Raw genomic sequence first — 20,940 nt, forward strand, 5'->3', positions numbered from 1 at the left:
AAAGACTAGAGATCTCTTCAAGAAAATTAGAGATACCAAGGGACCATTTCATGCAAAGAAGGGCTCAATAAAGGGCAGAAATGGTATGGACCTAACAGAAGCAGAAGATATTAAGAAGAGGTGGCAAGAATACACAGAAGAACTATACAAAAAAGATCTTCACGACTCAGATAATCACGATGGTGTGATCACTCACCTAGAGCCAGACATCCTGGAATGGGAAGTCAAGTGGGCCTTAGGAAGCATCACTATGAACAAAGCTAGTGGAGGTGATGGAATTCCATTGAGCTATTTCAAATCCTAAAAGATGATGCTGTGAAAGTGCTGCACTCAATATGCCAGCAAACTGGAAAACTCAGCAGTGGCCACAGGACTGGAAGAGGTCAGTTTTCATTCCAATCCCAAGGAAAGGCAATGCCAAAGAATGCTCAAACTACCACACAATTTCACTCATCTCACATGCTAATAAAGTAATGCTCAAAATTCTCCAAGCCAGGCTTCAGCAATACGTGAACCATGAATCTCCAGATATTCAAGCTGGTTTTAGAAAAGGCAAAGGAACCAACATCCTCTGGATCATTGAAAAACAAGAGAGCTCCAGAAAAATATCTATTTCTGCTTTACCAAAGCCTTTGACTGTGTGGATCACAACAAATTGTGGAAAATTCTGAAAGAGATGGGAATATCAGACCACCTGACCTGCCTCTTGAGAAACCTGTATGCAGGTCAGGAAGCAACAGTTAGAACTGGACGTGGAACAACAGACTGGTTCCAAATAGGAAAAGGAGTACCTCAAGGCTGTATATTGTCACCCTGCTTATTTAACTTATATGCAGAGTACATGAGAAATGCTGGACTGGAAGAAGCACAAGTTGGAATCCAGATTGCTGGGAGAAATATCAATAACTTCAGATATGCAGATGACACCACCGTTGTGGCAGAAAGTGAAGAACTAAAGAGACTTTTGATGAATGTGAAAGAGGAGAGAGAAAAAGTTGGCTTAAAGCTCAACATTCAGTAAACTAAGATCATGGCATCTGGTCCCATCACTTCATGGGAAATAGATGGGGAAACGGTGGAAACAGTGGCTGACTATTTTTCTGGGCTCCAAAATAACTGCAGATGGCGACTGCAGCCATGAAATTAAAAGACGCTTACTCCTTGGAAGGAAAGTTATAACCAACCTAGACAGCACATTATAAAGCAGAGACATTACTTTGTCAGCAAAGGTGTGTCTAGTCAAGGTTATGGTTTTTCCAGTAGTCTTGTGTGGATGTGAGAGTTGGACTGTGAAGAAAACTGAGCACTGAAGCTGAAACTCCAATACTTTGGCCACCTGATGCGAAGAGCTGACTCACTTGAAAAGACCCTGATGCTGGGAAAGATTGAGGGCAGGAGGAGAAGGGGATGACAGAGGATGAGAAGGTTGGATGGCATCACCGACTCAATGGACATGAGTTTGGGTGGACTCTGGGAGTTGCTGATGGACAGGGAGGCCTGGTTTGCTGCGGTTCATGGGGTCACAAAGAGTCGGACACGACTGAGCAACTGAACTGAACTGAATCCTGTCATTGTCTGGTTTAAAAGCTTCTTATTTTTCCACACTATATTTAGGATGGTTTCTAACTTCTTAGCATGTATGAATTTGAGGCTGTTTACAATATGACTATCCTTTGCCTTACCGATTTCATCTCTTGTCTTGTAGCTTCTGTCCATACCATTTTGCGCCTTTTCTCATGAAACATCTTCACATCTCTTGACTTTTCCTCATACTGTGCCTTCCACCCAGATCCCAGTTGCTCTTTCTTTTCTTTCTTATTTAAAGAATTTTTAAAGTGGACCATTTTAAAGTCTCTATTGAATGTGTTGCGATATTGTTTCTGTTTTATGCTTTGGTTTTTTTGGCCATGAGGCATGTGGGATCTTAGCTCCTAGACCAGGGACTGAACCTGCACCTTCTGCACTGGAAGGTGAAGTCTTAACCACTGAACCACCAAGGAGGTCCCGCCATTTCTTTTCTTAGCCAGTTGTTAATTCCTTCTCCTTCATATTCTGATCAAATATGAAATGTCAAAACCCCTCCTCTGCCAAGCTTTTCCTGCAATTTTAAGCAAAAGTAATCACTCTACAGCTGTGTTTCAATATACCTTTCAAATCATTATTTCTCTTTAGTTGATAATCTGTGTTTCCATAGAGACTATCAGGGCCTACAGATTGGTTTTGATCATCCTTTTAAACTCATATGGTAAAGGAAATGCTCTGGGTTAGTTGTGAAAATAGTTAATATATTTTGGGGTTACTATGCACCAGGTATTGAGAGTTTAACCTACAATCTTCTTTTTTTAATCCTCAAAATATTTCACTGTAATTTGCAGAAGGAAGAGACTTGATTTATTCATTGTAGGCTCCCCAGCAGCTGGAACACTGCCTGGAACCTGCAGATGCTCAAGAATTGTTTGTTGACTGATAGAATGAAGTAATGAATGAATATACAGATCTATGAGAATGGACTACCATACTTCCCATAGGACAAATAAGGGACAAGAAGCAAGTGAAGTTGAGTGATTTGGTTATTATACATAAAATATGTTCTAGTTGAAAGCATGTTTGATGACACCACATTCTGCAGTTTTATAAAAAATTGGTGTAACACTGGTTTATTATATTATATAAATTTCATACAGCAGTCCATAGGGTCACAAAGAGTTGGACATGACTGAATGACTGAATTGACTGATAAATTTCATGTGTACCACATTATATTTTGACTTCTGCACACCCTACAACATGCTCATCACCTAAAGTGCAATTTCTCTTTGTCACCGTACTGTTGCACTTCTTTTCCCATTTCACCCTCTCTCCTCCCCACTTCTGTGGTAACCATTAATTTGTTCTCTGTATCTGTGTGTTTGCTTTGGTTTGGTTTCGTTTACTCATTTATTTTTAAATTTTTTAATATTTCACAAAGGAGTAAAATTATACAGTGTTTGTTTTTCTCTGTCTGACTTGTTTCACTTAGCATAATACCCTCAAGTTCTATCTATACTGTTGCAAATGCCAAGATTTCACCATTTTATGGCTGAGTAGTATTCCATTATGTGTATACACACACACACACACACACACACATATACATACATATATATGTGTGAGTGTTTCCATATCTTGACTACTGTAAGGCTGCAATGAGCATATAGTTGTATGTAGTGCTTTTTATTCTTTGGATAAGTAACCAAAAGTAAAATCGCTTTTTAAACATTAAGACAATAGTGTTCTATCCAACTGGGCTGAGCAATAGTGATTATTTCAGAAGCAGCCCTTGGAAAGAACATAGCACAGATCTCAGTTTCTACATAAAGCAAAACAAAAATAACAAAAGAAGATAACACACCATTACCACCAACACTTTAATCAGGATAAAGAAGACATGGGATATACATATACACACACACACACATACATACAATGGACTATTACTCAGCCACAGAAAAGAATGAAATAATGTACTCTGCAGTAACATGGATGGATCTAGAAATGATCAAACTAAGTGAAGTCAGTCAGACAAAAAACAAGTATATCACTTATATGTGGAATCTAAAAGGATGATAAAAATGAACTTATTTACAAAACAGAAACAGACTCAGAGACAGAAAACAAACTTATGGTAGGATAAACAATACGTTTAGCATTAGCAGACACATACTATTATGTATGAACTAAACAAAAAGGACCTACTGTATAGAGCACAGGGAACTATATTCAATATATTGTAGTAACCTATAATGGAAAAGACTTTGAAAAAGACCATGTGCGTGTGTGTGTGTGTGTGTGTGTGTGTATTAACCACTTTGCTATACATCTGAAACTAATACGGCATTGTAAATCAACTATATCTCCATTTAAAAGAAAAAAAGAAGTGAGATTTAAGTGCTGCAAGGATTTTCAAGTGAATTTAATTAATTTCCATTGAAATTCAAACTTAAAGCATTAGTGGGATTTCAGCTACCTTTGCATGGCCAAGGGGAGGTGCGTTGTAACCCAGAACATTCTGTGTGTCCAGTAAGGGTTGGACTTTATGATAGACATAGACATCGTTGTCTCCATTGCAGTACAGAATGTTTAATGCACTTTAGCCATATACAATAAACACATAAAAAGATATATCCAATTATGTCTTCAAGTATTTTACTGTTTTATACTTCTCATATTTAAGGATTTCTAAGTGAACTAGTAGAAATATTGATAAAAAAATATTTTCTTCTAAAAAACATCCTGTCTCAAATATTTAGAGGTATTTGAAGTGTTCTAAGTTGAGTTCTATAAGAAAGAGATTTATTTTACTCTTATTTTAAAAAGCATGGAAATACAAGTGGCTTATCAATAAACTGGATCCAAGTGAAAAGTGTTATTAATCAAGAGATAAACATAAGCTGCTTAGACACTGAAACTGCCAAAAAATTTTGAGAGGTGCCAGTTTTATTATTCTTTAAACTCATTTGTGCCTTCAATAGCATAGGGGAATGATTGTGATTACAGTTCAGGACCCAAAACTACACTAGCTTAAATCACAGCTCAGTCATTTAATAACTGTAATATCTCCAGCAAGTCACTTAACGTCCCTGGGTCTCAGCATACTCATTTGTGTAAAGGTAATAACAGAATCTCTAAGGACAGTTATGAGGATTCAATAAATTAGAATGCAAAGCATTCAAAATAGTGCCTGTCATATGAAACCAGTTAATAAACTCAGTTATTGTTGTTTACAAAGGGGAGAATAAAGACAGAATAGATAAGGTAGTTCTCACAACAATCCAAATCTCCGGGTCTGCCTTAAGCTATCCAGAGTTGTTTATGCATTCATTAAATGAGATTTTAGAAGTGAGGGACCGTGAAAGGCAGCAGGCATGCAGAAATGAATGTGAAATGGGTCTTGTCCTCAAATGACAAGCCAAACAGACTCAACAATCCGTAATAGCATCAGCGCTCTGAGTGGTTTGAAATTGTTTCTAAAACTTTCATGAGATTCTATCTGACATGAAAATAGCATTCCATTAATTTTGACAGTATTCTAATCTCTTTCCTTTCCTATTCATAGGAGTCAGTCCAATGGAAAGAACATGCATTTCCTACCTGCTATCATCATTGTTCCTAATGTAACTCAAATCTCTAGAATGAGGAAGCACTTAGCCTGGTCTCTGTATGAAATAATCTTGTACTAAAATCAGAAGTTCTGTCATTTCTGAGAAAAATGTGATGGTCTCTACAAACTTCCAGCAATGCAGGTTAGGAAGCAGAGCATCAATTCTATGAATGCCACCAATCAGGCAATCTAAAATTGGTAAGATTAATATGCAAGTCACATGGGGCTTTTTGGAAGTGGCTCTTGGACTCTGTCAAAAGGGTGACTTTCTCTTACTTGAAAACACAGGAAGCAGAGTTTGGTGCCTCAAGTCCAAGTCAGATGGTTTCAGCGGTGTGCTGTGTTCTTCTGTGACAGGCCAGATCTTGGAGACATTTTGTTTGATTATGAATGAGGAACTAGAAATTGTAACACTGGCCAGGGATGTATTCTGCATAGATCATACCAATGAATACACTGTCCACCTCATACTTAAGATAGTGTATGTTAAGTGATGAGAGAACAGACATTTCTGCATCTTGCTTTTGTGTCTCTGGATATGTTCCAGTGACTTCTAGTTTACAGTCTATGGGAACTTGAATAGAATTTGTTTCCTACTGTTGTGTGAAAACTGTATAAATCTTAATTATGTTGAATTGATTCACAGTGCTTTTCAGGTCTACTACATCCTTCTACTTCTCTGCATATTTATTCTATTAATTTTTGGGAGTCTGATATTGAAACTCCAACTAAAAATCTTAATTTATCTGCTTAAAAATAATTGTAATATACAGTGAAACTCTATGTAACCTTGTTCTGTATTTTCCAACTTTCCTGTAAATGTGTTATCATACTTCCATAGTTTTAAAAATTAAAATATAAAATAAAATATATATAATATATAACACATAATATATATAATGTTAGATTTGCTTTTGTCAAAATATTATTTTCTACTCTTCACATCAACAGAATTGCATTGTTTTAGTACTGTCTCTATGGTGTTGGAATTATATATAGTATCATAATAGTTGTGCATTCTGTGAATTTTAAACTTGGTTACTTTGTAGAAAAAGGGCATAGGAAATGTTGAAGCAAAATACACTAAGAATATCCTAAATTCTCCTTCACCCTCAAAATGATATAATCACACATGAGATCTCTATAAAAAATCACTCCTCAGAACAGGGAGAGGTCTTGCATTTCACATTTAGCTACTGCTGAGAATATGCTAAAAGCTTTTTCTCAGACAAACTGTCATTTCTACAAATGTCAGGCTTACAGACACTCCATGCTCCAAAAACTCATTTTAATTTGGATGATAACTAAGAGCTTGTCACATGCTAAGTCATTGGAACTATTTTCTACTCAGTTCTGCAGTGAAGAAAACAGCAAGCTCTCCCCAAGCCTCCTCTATTTTTCCTCTCCACATCCAACCATCAGAATATACTATTTTATAACACACACAAAAACGTTTTGAGTATTTTAGGTCTCTTATGTGTGCCTCACCTGCAGTCACTTTTCGTACAGCCAAACTCTGCTTTCCAGTGATGGCAGTAAAGAGAACTGGAGCCACATGCTCCAGCTACACCTCAAACTGATGGGGAAGTCATCGCCTTTGGCCAAGAAGGTTGCTTTGGAAATGAGTACAGGGGATGGTAATGAAAGAAAAGGGGTTGCCCTGGTGGCTCAGCAGTAAAGAATCTGCCTCCAAATGAAGGAGATACAGGTTCGATCCCTGGGTCTAAAAGACCCCCTGGAGAAGGAAATGGCAACCCACTCCAGTATTTTTGCCTGGGAAATCCCAAGGACATAGGAGCCTGGTGGGTTAGAGTCCATGGGGTCGCAAAAGAATCAGACATGACTGAGTGACTAAACCACAACATGATACATTATTTTATGTCATTTTACTCCCATTATTAGAGGCTGCCCCTGTCTTGTTCCTTAATAGCAGCTTCTTATTAGAAACATAATTCTGGCTGTCTCCTGAGAAAGCATGAAATTGCTGCATTAATATTTATTTTGCAAAGGAAAACAAGATATCAAGGAGAGACTATATCGGTGTTACACTGGGGATGATGTCCAGACCCTCAAGTGTCAGTCATCAGTTTCCATGTAGTTCTGATATTTTTCTTCTTATGACTTCTGGGGAACGCTGGCTTACAGATTAGATACCTCTTCTTTCTTTCTGGGGATGAAGATTAAATAAGGAGCAGTATTGATGCTGAGCTTGTATGTCTGAGAATTTTAAAGTTTCATGCCCTTAGTTAAACTTTGCCACTAGGGGAACAGATACTCCTGAGTATTGGAGGTAATTATGCAAGAGTGTTTTTATTTACAACAACAACAAAAAAATAGGCGGCATAGGTTTTAGGAATGTTGCCATGACGTTGCTTCTCAATCCCTGGTTTGAATCTCTTCAGTATCTCCAATGACTACCCAGGGCCCATCTGCTAGCCCATTGTCTATAACCAAAGTCTGGCTCTTGGGAAAAGGTGAACCACCACAAATGGGACAGCTATCTGTGGCAGATGGCATTCATAGACATTATAGGTATTTTAAGAAGACATTTGATGACAGATCTTGGCTTGGGAAAAGGATATTGTATCCCAGTAATTTAAATCTAAAGTGAGTGATGCAAAGAGTTGAAGGCAGGGACTACAGCATTTCAAGAGCAGTGGATATGCCGGCATCCTTGTGTTCAGTGGCAGCAAATAGCTGCAATCCCTGTGGTCCAGGGTCGGACTGCGCTGTGACAGTGGAAGCAACAACAATGTTAGTGTCATTCTCACAGGCTGTTCTGAGGCCTGAATATGGAGGTGCTTCTGGTCACACCAAAGGTGCTTTCCTTTGGTTCCTTGGACTAAAATAATCTAAGCTTAAAACTTAGATTTGGAATTAAAGAAAAATCTAGCTCTTCATGAAAGATTGTTTGAGTAGACTTGCTCCAATCTATTGCAGTATTCCTTTAGCAGAAATAAATATGTTATAAGCATATTGACTGGTTTCCAGAATCCAGGAGATTGGTGAAGTTTTAAGCTTAGATTAATCTAAACTTAAAAGAGTATGAAACACATTACTAGGCAAATGGAATTAAGAACAAATGCATGGAAAATCCTGAGCCCCACCTTTTATTGCTAGATTCATCAGACCTAAAATTCACTGTCTTAGTCAGGTTCAATGGCTGTAAACGTTTCTAACTGGTTACTCTCGACTTCTGTGCTTTTCTCACTGTCCACCAGGAACTAGCTGTTCATGGACTGGCAGACCACCGTTCCATTAGTACTGTGGTGAGAGGAAAAAATTTAACTCTGTGCCTGAAACACACTTCTAAATATTTAGCAAATGTGAAAGAAAGAAGGATAGGGAAGAGGGGCATAAAAACTAAAGCAAAGGAGGTAGGAAATTGAAGAACCATAACAATTTAAAAGGCTGGAACCAAAACTACAGTAAACACTGCCATAGGCACCTGAGACAAAAGAATTTACTCGTATCCTAATGAAACCATTGAGTCGGGATCCATACTCAGTGTGGTTATGTAGTTATATCCAGAAATATATCTACATTTTCCTACTAATGTCTTTGTTGTTGTTTTTAGTTGCTAAGTTGTCTCCAATTCTTTGCAACCCCATGGATGGAAACACGCCAAGCTTCCCTGTCTTTCACCATCTCCCAGAGTTTGCTCAAACTCATGTCCATTGAGTCAGCGATGCCATCCAACCATCTCATCCTCTCTCACCCGCTTCTCCTCTTTTCTTCAATCTTTCCCAGCATCAGGCTCTTTTCCAATGAGTTGACTCTTTGCATCAGGTGGGCAAAGTGTTAGAGCTTCAGCTTCAGCATCTGTATATATACACTATTTTATTTTTAAAGGTTTATATAGAAGACTAACAGGCATTGTTAAAAAGAGGTCTTTGAATTTTGTGGGAGCAACTGATAAACATAGTCAACTTGTCATGGGTAGAGTGGGAAAATCAGAGAAGCAATACAATGTGCATGATGTACCTTGGAAACCGGGTTAGTTTGGCTATGCTGTTCCTTATACATACAGATATTATGTCTTGTAATGTCCTGGACAATTAACAGTTAAGACTGATGGAAACATACGTATAACCGAAGGGCATAGCAGCCTGCATACATGCTGGTACTGAGACAGGTTTGGGCATGCGTGGTCAAGCAGTGGTGACGTGGGCTTCCAGGAGGCAACTGTCATGAGGCATTTTGCTGTTGCCCTTAAACTCTGAAAAGAGATAGTTTAAGGGGAAAAGGTGGCCCCAGAATGCTAAACAACAGAACAAATTCCTAGTCCTTGTAAAAATCAAAATATCTCCTCACAGATTCTCAAATGCCTACTTGAAGTAACTTTTATTTCTCCTTTATTCTGCGTATTCAGCTCTCTTAAGATACAGTGTATACATCTATGGTATTTAAAGGTCGCTTAAAACGACAATAGTTAATAATTACTAAGCACTTAATCTATGCCACCATCGTGCAAAGCCCAACCCCTATGCTATTTCATTTATTTCTCTCAGAAGACTTTACATTTGATGCCATTATTTTATTCATCTAACAGTTGAGTAAACCGAGAGTACAGATGTTAGGTAAATTGCTTAAATCCACACAGATGATGAGGATTTAGTGTTTACATCTGGATTCTGGATATCAGAGTATGTATCCAGGCTTCCCTGGTGATGCTAGTTATAAAGAATCTGCCCCCAATGCAGGAGACCCAGATTCAATCCTTGGGTTGGGAAGATCCCCTGGAGAAGGGAATGGCAACCCACTCCAGTATTCTTGCCTGGACAATCCCTTGAACAGAGGGGCCTGGAGGGCTACAGTCTATAGTGTCACACAGAGTTGGACACAACTGAAGTGACTTAGCATGCACACATGCATCCTGTAAGGTGATCTTTAAATATACTTCATTTAACATTGGTGGGGAAATTAAGGGCTGAAAGGGAGAAGCATCAGAGCATTCCTTTCAGATGTCCCTTGACTACAGACATGCCTTTACCAAAACACATGCTTTTAATATGAGCTGGGGATACTCTGCTAGTCTGAGCTTCAGGAAACCAGTAGAGCATTGAAGCTAGGAGAACAGAACCTGAATATAACAGCTTCGGTTTAGATTCAAGGGGTTCACGATTTTAGGCAAAATTAGTCCAACAGCTTTGCTTTCATTTTTTTTTAACCTGTGAAACTGATAAGGGAGAGAAAATCTAAACTATTGGGGAAATTGTGACTGAAAGTCACAGCCCTGAAATATAGGACCTTAAAAGCCTGAGACTTGATTGGAGGATTATGGAATGTTCCTTCTTCTCTACATCTCACCACCACCCCAGGAGTGCTCTGGTAGAGCAGAGTGGATTACAGTTGAAAGAGCTGCAAGCCATTCTCCCTGAAGTAAATCTGCATGCATGCGTGCTAAGTCCAACTCTTGTGTCCAACTCTTTGTGACCTCATGAACTGTAACCTACCAGGCTCTTCTGTCCATGAGATTCTTCAAGCAAGAATTCTGGAGTGGAGAGCCTCATTCCATGTTTTGGTTCTGTGTTCCTGGTTCATGAACAGTCTTTATGATGTGTACAAAATAAACTTATAACTACTTTGGTGATTCATTGGTTTTATTTCTGTTATTTATGAAATTTTGACAAAGTTAAAGAAGCAAGCCTACACAGGCAAAGGTTTCATTACTGATGACTCCATTTATATGACATTTTAGAATAGGCAAAATTGTAGAAGCAGTAAATAGATCAGTTGTTGCAGGAGTTTGGGGAAGGGGCTGAGTAAGTCAAGCCCATAGGATTCTTTAGAGTGGTGACACTATTCTTTGTGATTCTGTAGTGGTGGATACATGGCACTCTACATTTGTCAAAAAGCATGGAGCATTTTGGCACAAAGTGTGGACCTTAACACATTCAAAGAAAAATCATTCAGGAAGTTGGAGGTGTCCTGAGATAGAATGAAAAATGTGATACAAGACTCTAACTGTATTAAAAGTGTATGTCATACCCTCACTGAATGGAAAGGAGGCATAGATATTGTCCTAAGTAGCTTGGGAAATCAGTGGAAACCGTGAGCGAAGACAAAGGAACTATACAGAAGCACTGTGTTATGGTTGATAAAGCTCTTTTCTATGAGGATGCAGATGAACATCTGAAAGCACTATTTATGTATACTGGAACTGAACAAATAAGTAAATGCATGGTGTTTCTCACTTTGAAGTGGGAGTTTATAGATATGCAAGGAAAAAGGCTAGACTGATCCATGTGGTAAAGGATTAGAGTTGGAGACATCAGTATGAATTCATGTTTCGATGAATATAGATACAGATGGCTGCATTTAGGAAAAATTATAGATGTGTGAATATACATGGATGAGTATTTACACATCTTTCCATACTCTGTCATCTCCCAGGGCCTAAAATAGACTCTTCAATAACTCTTCAGTAACAACAAGCACAGCTAATATACAGATCTTGGTTTCTAACACCATTCTTCAATAAAGGAACCAGAAATCACTAGAGAAATGACCAGTTCTAGGGCTGAGACAGGGAGTATATTACGTTGACCAAAAATTCTTTCAGTTTTTAAGTGAAAATAAGACCGTTTTTAAGTCAACTATACTTCAATTAAGTATATATATACTTTTTTAAAAAAGACCCTTTTTCATTTTCATCAAGAACTTCATTAAGCAATGTATTTACTGTTTTGTTCCACTACTGTCTGCCATTGTTCAGTCAACTTCATAATTCCATCTTCTCAAAACTTTTTATATTTTTGAGTAAAGAACTGCTTCTGGTGCCCTTTATAGTCACCCAGGGAAATGGCTATTTTTTTCTATTAAAAGAATTTTGTAAAGACTGAAATAAATGGAAATTCCAAGATGCAGCATCTGGTCAATAGAGTGGATGAATCAGAACTTCCCACCTGAGTTTTAACAGTTTTTGCCTGGTCATCAAAGAAACATGGGGTCTTGCCTTAACCTGATGGAATATTGTGCATTTTCTGTTGACTAATTCTGTGCTTTTTGTTGAATGCTGCTTTCAGATAGTCTAATTGAGAACAGTAGGTATTGGAATTAACCATTTCATTTTCTGGAAAGAGCTCATAATAGAGGAATCCCTTCCAATCCCACTGTAGACACAACATCAACTTCTTTGAAGTCTGCCCTTTGGTGTGGTTGGTGATGGCTCATTTCCCTTGTTCCACAATCACTTCTGTTCCACATATGATACAGTATCCACTTTTCACCACCTACCACACTTCATTTTAAAAATGTAATGTTTTTGTTATATTTAAGTAGAGAATTGCATGTGGAAATATAGTCAAGAAGGGTGTTTTTTTGCTTAACTTTTGCAGAACCCAAACATCAAAGTGATTAATATAACCAAGCTAGTGTGGATGATTTTCAGTGCTTGATTTGCATATTCTGAGTATGTCTTTTAAAAAAATCTTTTATTGCAAGATATTTTCTTTACAATATTGTGCTGTTATCCACCATACATTATCATGAACCAGCCATAGGCATTCACTTGGCTATCTCCCATGTGGTATAACATTGATCATTCTCAATTAATGTCTTGATTTGATTGCTATCAACTGGTCTACCTGACCATGCAGCATCTTTCAGAAAGAAATCTCTAGCACAAAACTTTGCAAACCACTTTTGACACATTCGATTGGTCACAGCACCTTCTTCATGCACTACACAAATCTTTATTTTCCATTTCAGTTCTGCTTTTACCTTTCTTGAAATAATAAAGCCTAATATGCTGAAAATGTTGCTTTTTTCCTTCTATCTTCACTATTAAAATGGCTACATAAGTTTTTTTTTTAATGCATGGTGATATGATAGCTGCCACAATACAATCTAAAAAAAAATGTTTTGAATGAAATTAAAGACAACTACTAAGCACTATTAGAGCCATCTTATGGGGAAAAGATCAAAAACAAGGAAACTTTTGGCCAACCCATTACAAAGTGGATTAACTGATGGAGCTCCCAAAGACTCGAGGGTAAATGATTTGAAGAAAATAAATAAAGTAATGCTAGATTATTATCCAAAGTATAAAAAAAAAACTTTCATGGTTCTGTAAGTGACTCAAAAAAATGAAAAAATGGGAGTGATTAGACAAATCTGTGCAGATATAATCTAAATAATTTATGTAGATATACCACCAGTGATGAAGGGGAATTCCACTCTCCAATCCTTCATTGTAGATTTGGTACGGTGATTTCTCTCTAAGCAGTACCATATTTAAAGAGGGAAATGTGGAAAGCATAACTGCAGAAAAGAAAAATATTCCAAAGACCACTTCAGTCAGATAATCAAGGTTCACATACACGGTAATGGGTCATGATGATAATGTGTACCCAATGCATGATGTGATAATAATACTACTTTACATTTGTGTTCTTCCCCTAAAATCATTGCCCCAATCTAATTCTGAGAAATACATCAGACAAATGCCAACCGAGGGACATTCTACAGGCTGCCTAACCAGTATTCCTCAAAACTTAAGGTCATCAAAGACAAGAAAAGTATGAGGAACTGTCACATCCAAGAGAAGACTAAGGAGACATGACAACTGCATGGATTGTGACATGCTGGAAAAGGAAAAAAAAAGATATTAGGAGAAAATTTGAATAAAGGATAAACTTTAGTAAATGGTAATACAATACCCTCAACATTAGTTCATTAACTATGACAAATGTACCACACTAATACTGGATATAAATAATAGAAAAAACAGTCCAAAATCTTCCTATATAATTTTAAAAGCCAAAATTTCTTTAAAAAAGTGTTTTTAAGATTTAGAATAATTTCATTTGGTGGCAAACAATTACCTGTTTACCATCTTTGTTTATCCCACTTTAGTGAAAATATTTATACATTTAGAAATATTATTGTCTGATCACAGTGTCCTGCTCTAAGATCTTTTAGAAGGGTTACAAAATATATGACATGTATTGAGAGAGTCAATTCCTAGGCAGGTTGATAAGAAGTCCAGGGTCCCCAAGGAGGAGAAAGGGGTCTGGGGCTCCCAAGGAGGAGATAGGAGTCTGGAATTCTGAAGGAGGAGGAAAAGACAAACATCTTTTTTTTCCCCTACATTCCTTAGTCTTAGTCACATAATACATATTTTTTCTTTAAGCCCAGAACTGATGATTACTCAGCAAACAACTCAGTCTAAACTCTGTACTAAGAATCATATAACAATGTGTCCTGCTTGAGGACAGTTTCTCCTTCCTGAAAACCTTCTGGCTAATCCTGTTATCTTAAAATGTAAATTATGGGAGTGGGTCTAGTAAGATCTTTATAACCTTGAGACATTCTTTTGATTTATTGTAATAACTAATTAAAAAAGTATATAACTCCCTTGCTAACACTAGTGAGAGGAGCACTCTCCATCCCACTTCTGATGCCTATGTCAGAAGCGTTCTCTGTCCCTTTTCTTACTTTAATAAAACTCTGCTACACAAAAACTGTTGAGTGATCAAGCCTGGTCCCTGGTCCTGAAGCTAAATCTTCTTCAGAGATCACGAATCTGACATCGTTCACCATAAGCTATCAGTATCCTATTGCCTTTCTATAATCCTAAATATTTGAATTTTCAGAACTTATTTTTCCCTGGGGGTTTGGTCAGGAATTACGAATCTTCAGGGTCTATTCCATTGGGCTACATGAGAATCATATAAATAATTTACATAACAGACTTAATTTAGTATCTGTCACATAATAAACATAATCATTTTCAATTGTTGTCATAGTTGCATTTTCTAACAGCCCATGAATTAAACAAATTTTCTTCTAGCCAGAAATCCTAGGCAGTCTCAGCTATTTGGAAAGGTTGGGGGAGATCTGGTACCCCAAACCAAGAGCAACACTTTGCCTATGAGAACCCATTTCCATAATTATATATAGTTTCATTATGTGGACATCAAAGAGAGGTTGGCTCATGCCCATGCAATTGAAGCTTTCCTGCTATTGATCGGATCTGTGCAATAATATGATTGATTAGTTGCACTGAGCTGAGCTGAAAGAGGTCCCAATACTATGGTTTAATTTCTAGCTCACAAATTGTGCTTTCTTCACAGATTTTAATGTGCTTTGACACGTCCTTGTCTTAAATCTGTGAGGTAAGCTGTGTGTCATCAGGGCCCCTCTGCTCTTGTTTTCAGTGATCTAATTGTGTTCTAACAGCTTCTCTTTCCCACAAGAGCTATAAGAGAATAGAAAGCAGAATGAACCCATCTCCAGATCATCACCTTGTTTTGGTGGCAATCCAGGTGGCACCAGATTTATTTTCATTTCGAGATAACCAAACACAGTGAGGACATACACATTGTTGTCTTTTTTTGGAAACTGACTCAGATGCTTCCTTTGCTTCCTGTTTGGCAGCCCTGGTGATCAGGGGGCTTGATATTGACCCAACATCCACACTTATCATTCAGTTGCCAAGAGTGGCCTGACCAGGGGACATATTTTCCACATGTTTTTGACTGAATGTGGCAGTCCTGGGGTGCGTGATTCTTCCTGCTCTGAAAACAAAATTCTTTTATCATGACTCTCTTTTCTTTCTTCCTTTGTGAGGATTGCCTTTTCGTTGTTTTTTCTGATCTTGCTCTTTCCCTTGCTATTAAGTCACATTTTGACTTTAGGGCTTCCTCCATTTGGGAATGAACCTTGCTGTGTGAATAGAAAGAAACACTCCTCCAAGAAATAAGTGTAGGTGTCGATCTTATTTCTTAAAGACTAGCTAATTAGAGAAGATCTAACTTTCTATTTGAGAAACTGTGCCCTTCAGACTGGAGCTTCCCTGGTGGCCCAGACAGTCGAGTCTGTCTGCAACGCAGGAGAAGACTTGGGTTCCATCCCAGAGGTTGGGAAGATCCCCTGGAGAAGGGAATGGCAACCCATTCTAGTATTTGGCCTTTCAGATCATTTTAAATGAATTATACAATTTCTGATTGTATTGGCCATAGCTATGTATTACAGTGATATAGAGGTTATTTGCCTGGAAGGCCAGCTGCATAGCCATGCCTTCAATGATTTTAGTTGTGTGGGGCCACCTGTGGTTTTAGCAAGTTATACCTGGAAATGGAGGCAGCAGCCACTATACGGATGGCTTTTAGTCCCATGACTGCAACTCCTCCTCCATGCCTTTTAAGCCCCATTCTCTTCGATAGTTGGGAGACTCACATTTTACTCAGTAGAGCTCTAACCTACAGCTTTGACCCCTGTTATAAGTTACGTATTATTATTTAAAGTGAATGTGACATCTGAAAGTAAGCTTTTAGGAGTAGAGGACAGAAGGATAAGAAAGCACAGAGGCCTGAGCTGGTGGAGGGGGCATCGCGAGGAGTGAAGGAGGAGGCGATGGAAGGAAAGCTGGGGACATAAATACCTGACTGCTTATTTTAAGGCATAATGAGATGGACATCTTGGCTACCTATTTGTCGATCAGTAATAGAGACGTGGACTTGTGGACACAGCAGGAGGAGAGGGTGGGAGACATATTGAGAGAATAGCACTGACCTATATACTCACCGTGTGCAAAATAGAGAGCTAGTGGGAAGCAGCTCTATAAACAGGGAGCTCAGCTCGGTGCTCTGTGATGACCTAGAGGTGTGGTGTGGGGGAGGTGAGGGAAGGAGGCTCAAGAGGAAGGAGACAGATGTAAACATACAGCTGATTCCCATTGTTGTGTAGCAGAAGCTAACACAATACTGTAAAGCAATGATACGACAATAAAACAAACAAGCAGAAACAAAACCGAAGACCACTATGTGAGTCTACACTTCTCCTGAAATTACCTTTACTATCTGGCAAACTTTCCCCCCATGTTTTGCTTTTTAAAAAAATGTATTTGTAAGCCATCCCAGCAAAATGTTTCTGAAAGCACAGATTGCTGCTTTTAAAGAAAATAGGAAAGAACTTTACATTTGAAAATGACCTAAAAGTCTTAAATGTATTCAAAACTTCACCAATAACCAAACCTAGGTCTAGACTTCAAATATGTGTACTGTTTACTCTCATCAGTTTGGGTACATCTGGAGTTACTTTAAAGATTTGATATGATTATTCATTATATTCTCTCTGTTTCACTTTGGGAACAAAAAGGATCTTGGCTCTTTTCCTCTCTCTGATTTTAGTCTCCTCTGCAAATAAGAGAACACGTGGGGAAAAAAAAAAAAAAAAGGATTTCTATAAGAGAAACAGTTGCTGTCACTACCACAATCACATAAAGAGTAAAATAAAAACTTCAGTTAATTATCCAGATAATTCATGCGAAGGTGCACCTTAACCTCTGAAATTATTAGCATAATGGCCATGGTCCTCTTCGTTTTCCAAGGATAGATAAATTCTAGTGCCTGTTATAAAACTTTAATGCTTTCTTTTTTTCAAATTTAACATTTCCTGTCAAAAGATTTTAGTTCTGAATTAAAAAAAAATACACCAAACCATATGATAGATTAAATTTGATGATTTAAAAACTGAGATGTTGCTGTGATGGACAGATTGCTTAACAGGAAGATAAAATTTGGCCAATGTAAGAGCGAGGTCTCATAAGCATCTTTTTAGAAGCAAAGCATCTGTTCAGCTGGTTTATTTTTCTACTTTTTAGATCTACCAAAAAGTAACTTTTCAAGTGAGAGTTCCAACAGAGCTCTAAGAGCTCTTAGAGGTCCACATTTCTGTCCATTTGTCCTAGAAAGACTATTTTCTTCAGAAGTTGAATGTTTTATAATATAATTACTAAACAGAACTTCATACTAAATTTTGAAATTTCTGTTAATTTTTTAAAAACATTCAGAATAGTCTATCAAAAGCAATTTTCAGTTTTAATTATTGTAAAAAAATTGAATGCCAATATTAGCCCCCTTTGCTGCCATCTGTTGTTCTACCAAAGAAATGACTCACTGGTAATACTTTTCTTTTGAACCTAAATTACTCATCAAAATCAATAGTTCTAATATTAAAATGAGATTCCCTTCTTGGTACTTTTTTTCTGCATGGAATCTTTTCATCTCTACCAGTTGGGGAAACAGATTTTCAAGTACTCACGCATGACCATACAGAGATTTAGATTTTCCTCTTAGCATATGCAGTAGACATTTGAGAAGGTTGAATGGACAAAAACAAAGAAAGCCTCTGATTCCTGAACAAACCCATCATACTCAAAAGAGCTTATAAGCTAATCTTTGTAAAGTAAAAGCATTTAACTTAATGACAGTACTCTTAGTCCTGAAAGTAAAATTTAAATGTAAGATCCCACTTCACCCCACAATTGCAGTCTATTGGGCACATAATTAAAAACCGGAAATATAACTAAACCTGAATGTAACATGGTCCCAGATTTTGAGCATTTCAAAGTTTGAAAGAGAAGCCAGACTGTGTTCAGATAAGGAAGTTTCTTGTTCATGTCGGTATAGGACATATTGGTGAGAAATAAAAAAAATCAAAATAGTAGTGTGTGGATGGCAATCCTATTATGAAGTGATATCAGTTGTGATAGAAATGGAGACAACACAGTGAAAGAGATTTAAAGATTGAGATTCGGTGACTAAAAGGGTTGGGAGAAAGATCATTATATGTTCAGAGTGAGGGAGGTTAGGTGCTGACTTGCAGGAAAAATGCTTTTTTAGCTGTATCTCAGTTACCAGGAGATCCCAAATTACTGCAACTATCTGAAATGTAACCCCCTGAACCAAAAACAAACAAACAAACAAAAAAAACCCCACAATAATAAACCAATGAAAATCATATGGCAAACAGTTCAGTAGCTCCAAAAGAGGCGTGTCAAAGACATCTTAAGCTAAGGTGTTACATTTTTCATATTTGATTATGTTTGTCTCTGGCTAAGGTAGCATTGAGCTTCGCAGGTGGCTCAGTGGTAAAGGATCCACCTGCTAATGCAGGAGATGTGGGTTTGATCTCTGAGTCAGGAAGATCCCCTGGGGTAGGAAATGCAACCTGCTCCAAGATTTTTGCTTGGAAAATTCCATGGACAGAGGAGCCTGGATGGGCTACAGTCGATAGGGTTGCAGAGTCGAACACAACTGAGCACACACACACACACAAAATGGTACTAACTTCTGTTTTAGCAACAATTTTAACTTAATTAAAATTTTAATGCACTGCAGATAAGAAGCAGGAGATTAGGATGGGGAATAAGGTCAAGGAAACCATTCTGAAGGCAGGCATGCAGGGAGCTGTGAGAGTCATGGCCCACAGTTCAGCTTTATAAATATTTTTGATTTCAAATTTTTTAAATTTCACCTGACTTCATGTTTTAATAGCACTCTCTCACCTTTCTAAGAATCTTTTACCACTCATCTTGTCCTTAGATTTGTCTTCAGCCAGGAGAGTTCAGTTTGTGAATGTCCCGATGTGAGTTGGCAAAGGGTCTCCTGGGAAGAGTCCTGGGTTGACTGTTTCTGACTCAGATGCTAGCCTGCTGCATGATGCCAACCACATCTTAACAACAACACAACAGAATATAGCAGACACTTATTTAGCAGTAAGTAGCTGCCAGTTGGGCTTCCCAGGTAGTGCTAGTGGTAAAGAACGCACATGCCAATGCAGGAGATTTATGAGACTTGAGTTGGATCCCTGGATCCAGGAAGATGCCCTGGAGGAGGGCATGGCAACCCATTCCAGTATTCTTGCCTAGAGAATCTCATGGAAAAAAAAAAAAGTTCCCCAGACATACTAGCCACAGTTCAAGTGCTTCACAGCCACTTGTGACTGCCATGGGGACCATGGAAAAAGAGAACGTCTCCACCATTTCACAAATTCTATTAGGCAGCACCGTTCTAGCTGTATAAATATGTTTCTAGGAAGTTGTGTATTACATTATCTTGTAATTCTTTTAATTGCTACCTCATTTACATGTTTATTCTTTAATATTATTCTCCTAAGATTTCTTATCTCCTTATTCAGGTTGCTTAGCTACTTAAGAAGTCAAAAAAACTAGAGTTTGCGTTTATCATTCTTTCAGTATTTCCTTTGTGCATGCAGGCTAAGTTGCTTCTGTAGTGTCCGACTCAGTAACGCTATGGACTGTAGCCCGTCAGGCTCCTCTGTCCATGAAATTTTCCAGGCAAGAATTCTGGAGTGGGTTGCCATGCCCTCCTCCAGGGGATCTTCTTGACCCAGGAACTGAACCTGTATCTCTCATGTCTCCCGTATTGGCAGGCGGATTCTTTACCATTAGCGGTACCTTGGAAACCCCATTCCCTTTGTATCCTATTTTAATTACGTTCACAACTTATACTATTTATTATGATTAATTCCTTTTTGCTTTATTTCTTCCTTTTACTTCCGTAAGTAAAGCAATTCTTTAATTTTCAACATTTCTTCACATTTATTTTAATAACATTGCAGAAGTTTTATCCCTTAAATTTTACTGTACCATCTTTTCCGATACTTTTTCCCTTTTTATCTTACTCTACTTTTTGTTGCCTTGAGTAAGTTCTCTGTTCCCCTTTACTTTATTAATTTAGAATTTTATTCTGATTTGATTCACTTCCAGTCTTTACTAATCAAAATTTAACTTACAGTTTTAGAATATTTTAGGAGTGTTAAATATTCTCTTCCCAAGATGTTTCACTTGCCCTCTCTTCACACTTCATGTAGAAATGAAATTGTTAGAAAATATTTAGTTTCCTACTTCCTTCCACCTCTGCTTCAAATCCTCAGTTAAAACAATTTAGACTTTTTTTTTAACATCATGTTATTATGAGACTCTCTCTTAAATTATGTCTTTTTATTTCAGCACTTCTTTTTTTTTTTTTACAAAATCCCAATCATTC

The 20,940-nt window shown here is 37.7% G+C and overlaps 1 long non-coding RNA gene across 2 annotated transcripts in view; it reads left to right on the forward strand.

The window, feature by feature from the left end:
* LOC133042682 (uncharacterized) overlaps positions 1-20,940 on the forward strand; it is a 131,478-nt gene that overhangs the window by 97,933 nt on the left and 12,605 nt on the right. The window contains exon 3 of one of the 2 annotated variants that reach the window (XR_009689559.1): positions 5,096-5,974. The exons of the other annotated variant lie outside the window; for it this stretch is intronic. This is a non-coding gene — a long non-coding RNA (uncharacterized LOC133042682). Of the gene's footprint in view, positions 1-5,095; positions 5,975-20,940 lie in introns of those variants that run through there. 2 annotated transcript variants of the gene reach the window in all.

This window comes from Dama dama, chromosome 21 (genome assembly GCF_033118175.1).
Source record: "Dama dama isolate Ldn47 chromosome 21, ASM3311817v1, whole genome shotgun sequence".
Lineage (NCBI taxonomy): Eukaryota > Metazoa > Chordata > Mammalia > Artiodactyla > Cervidae > Dama > Dama dama.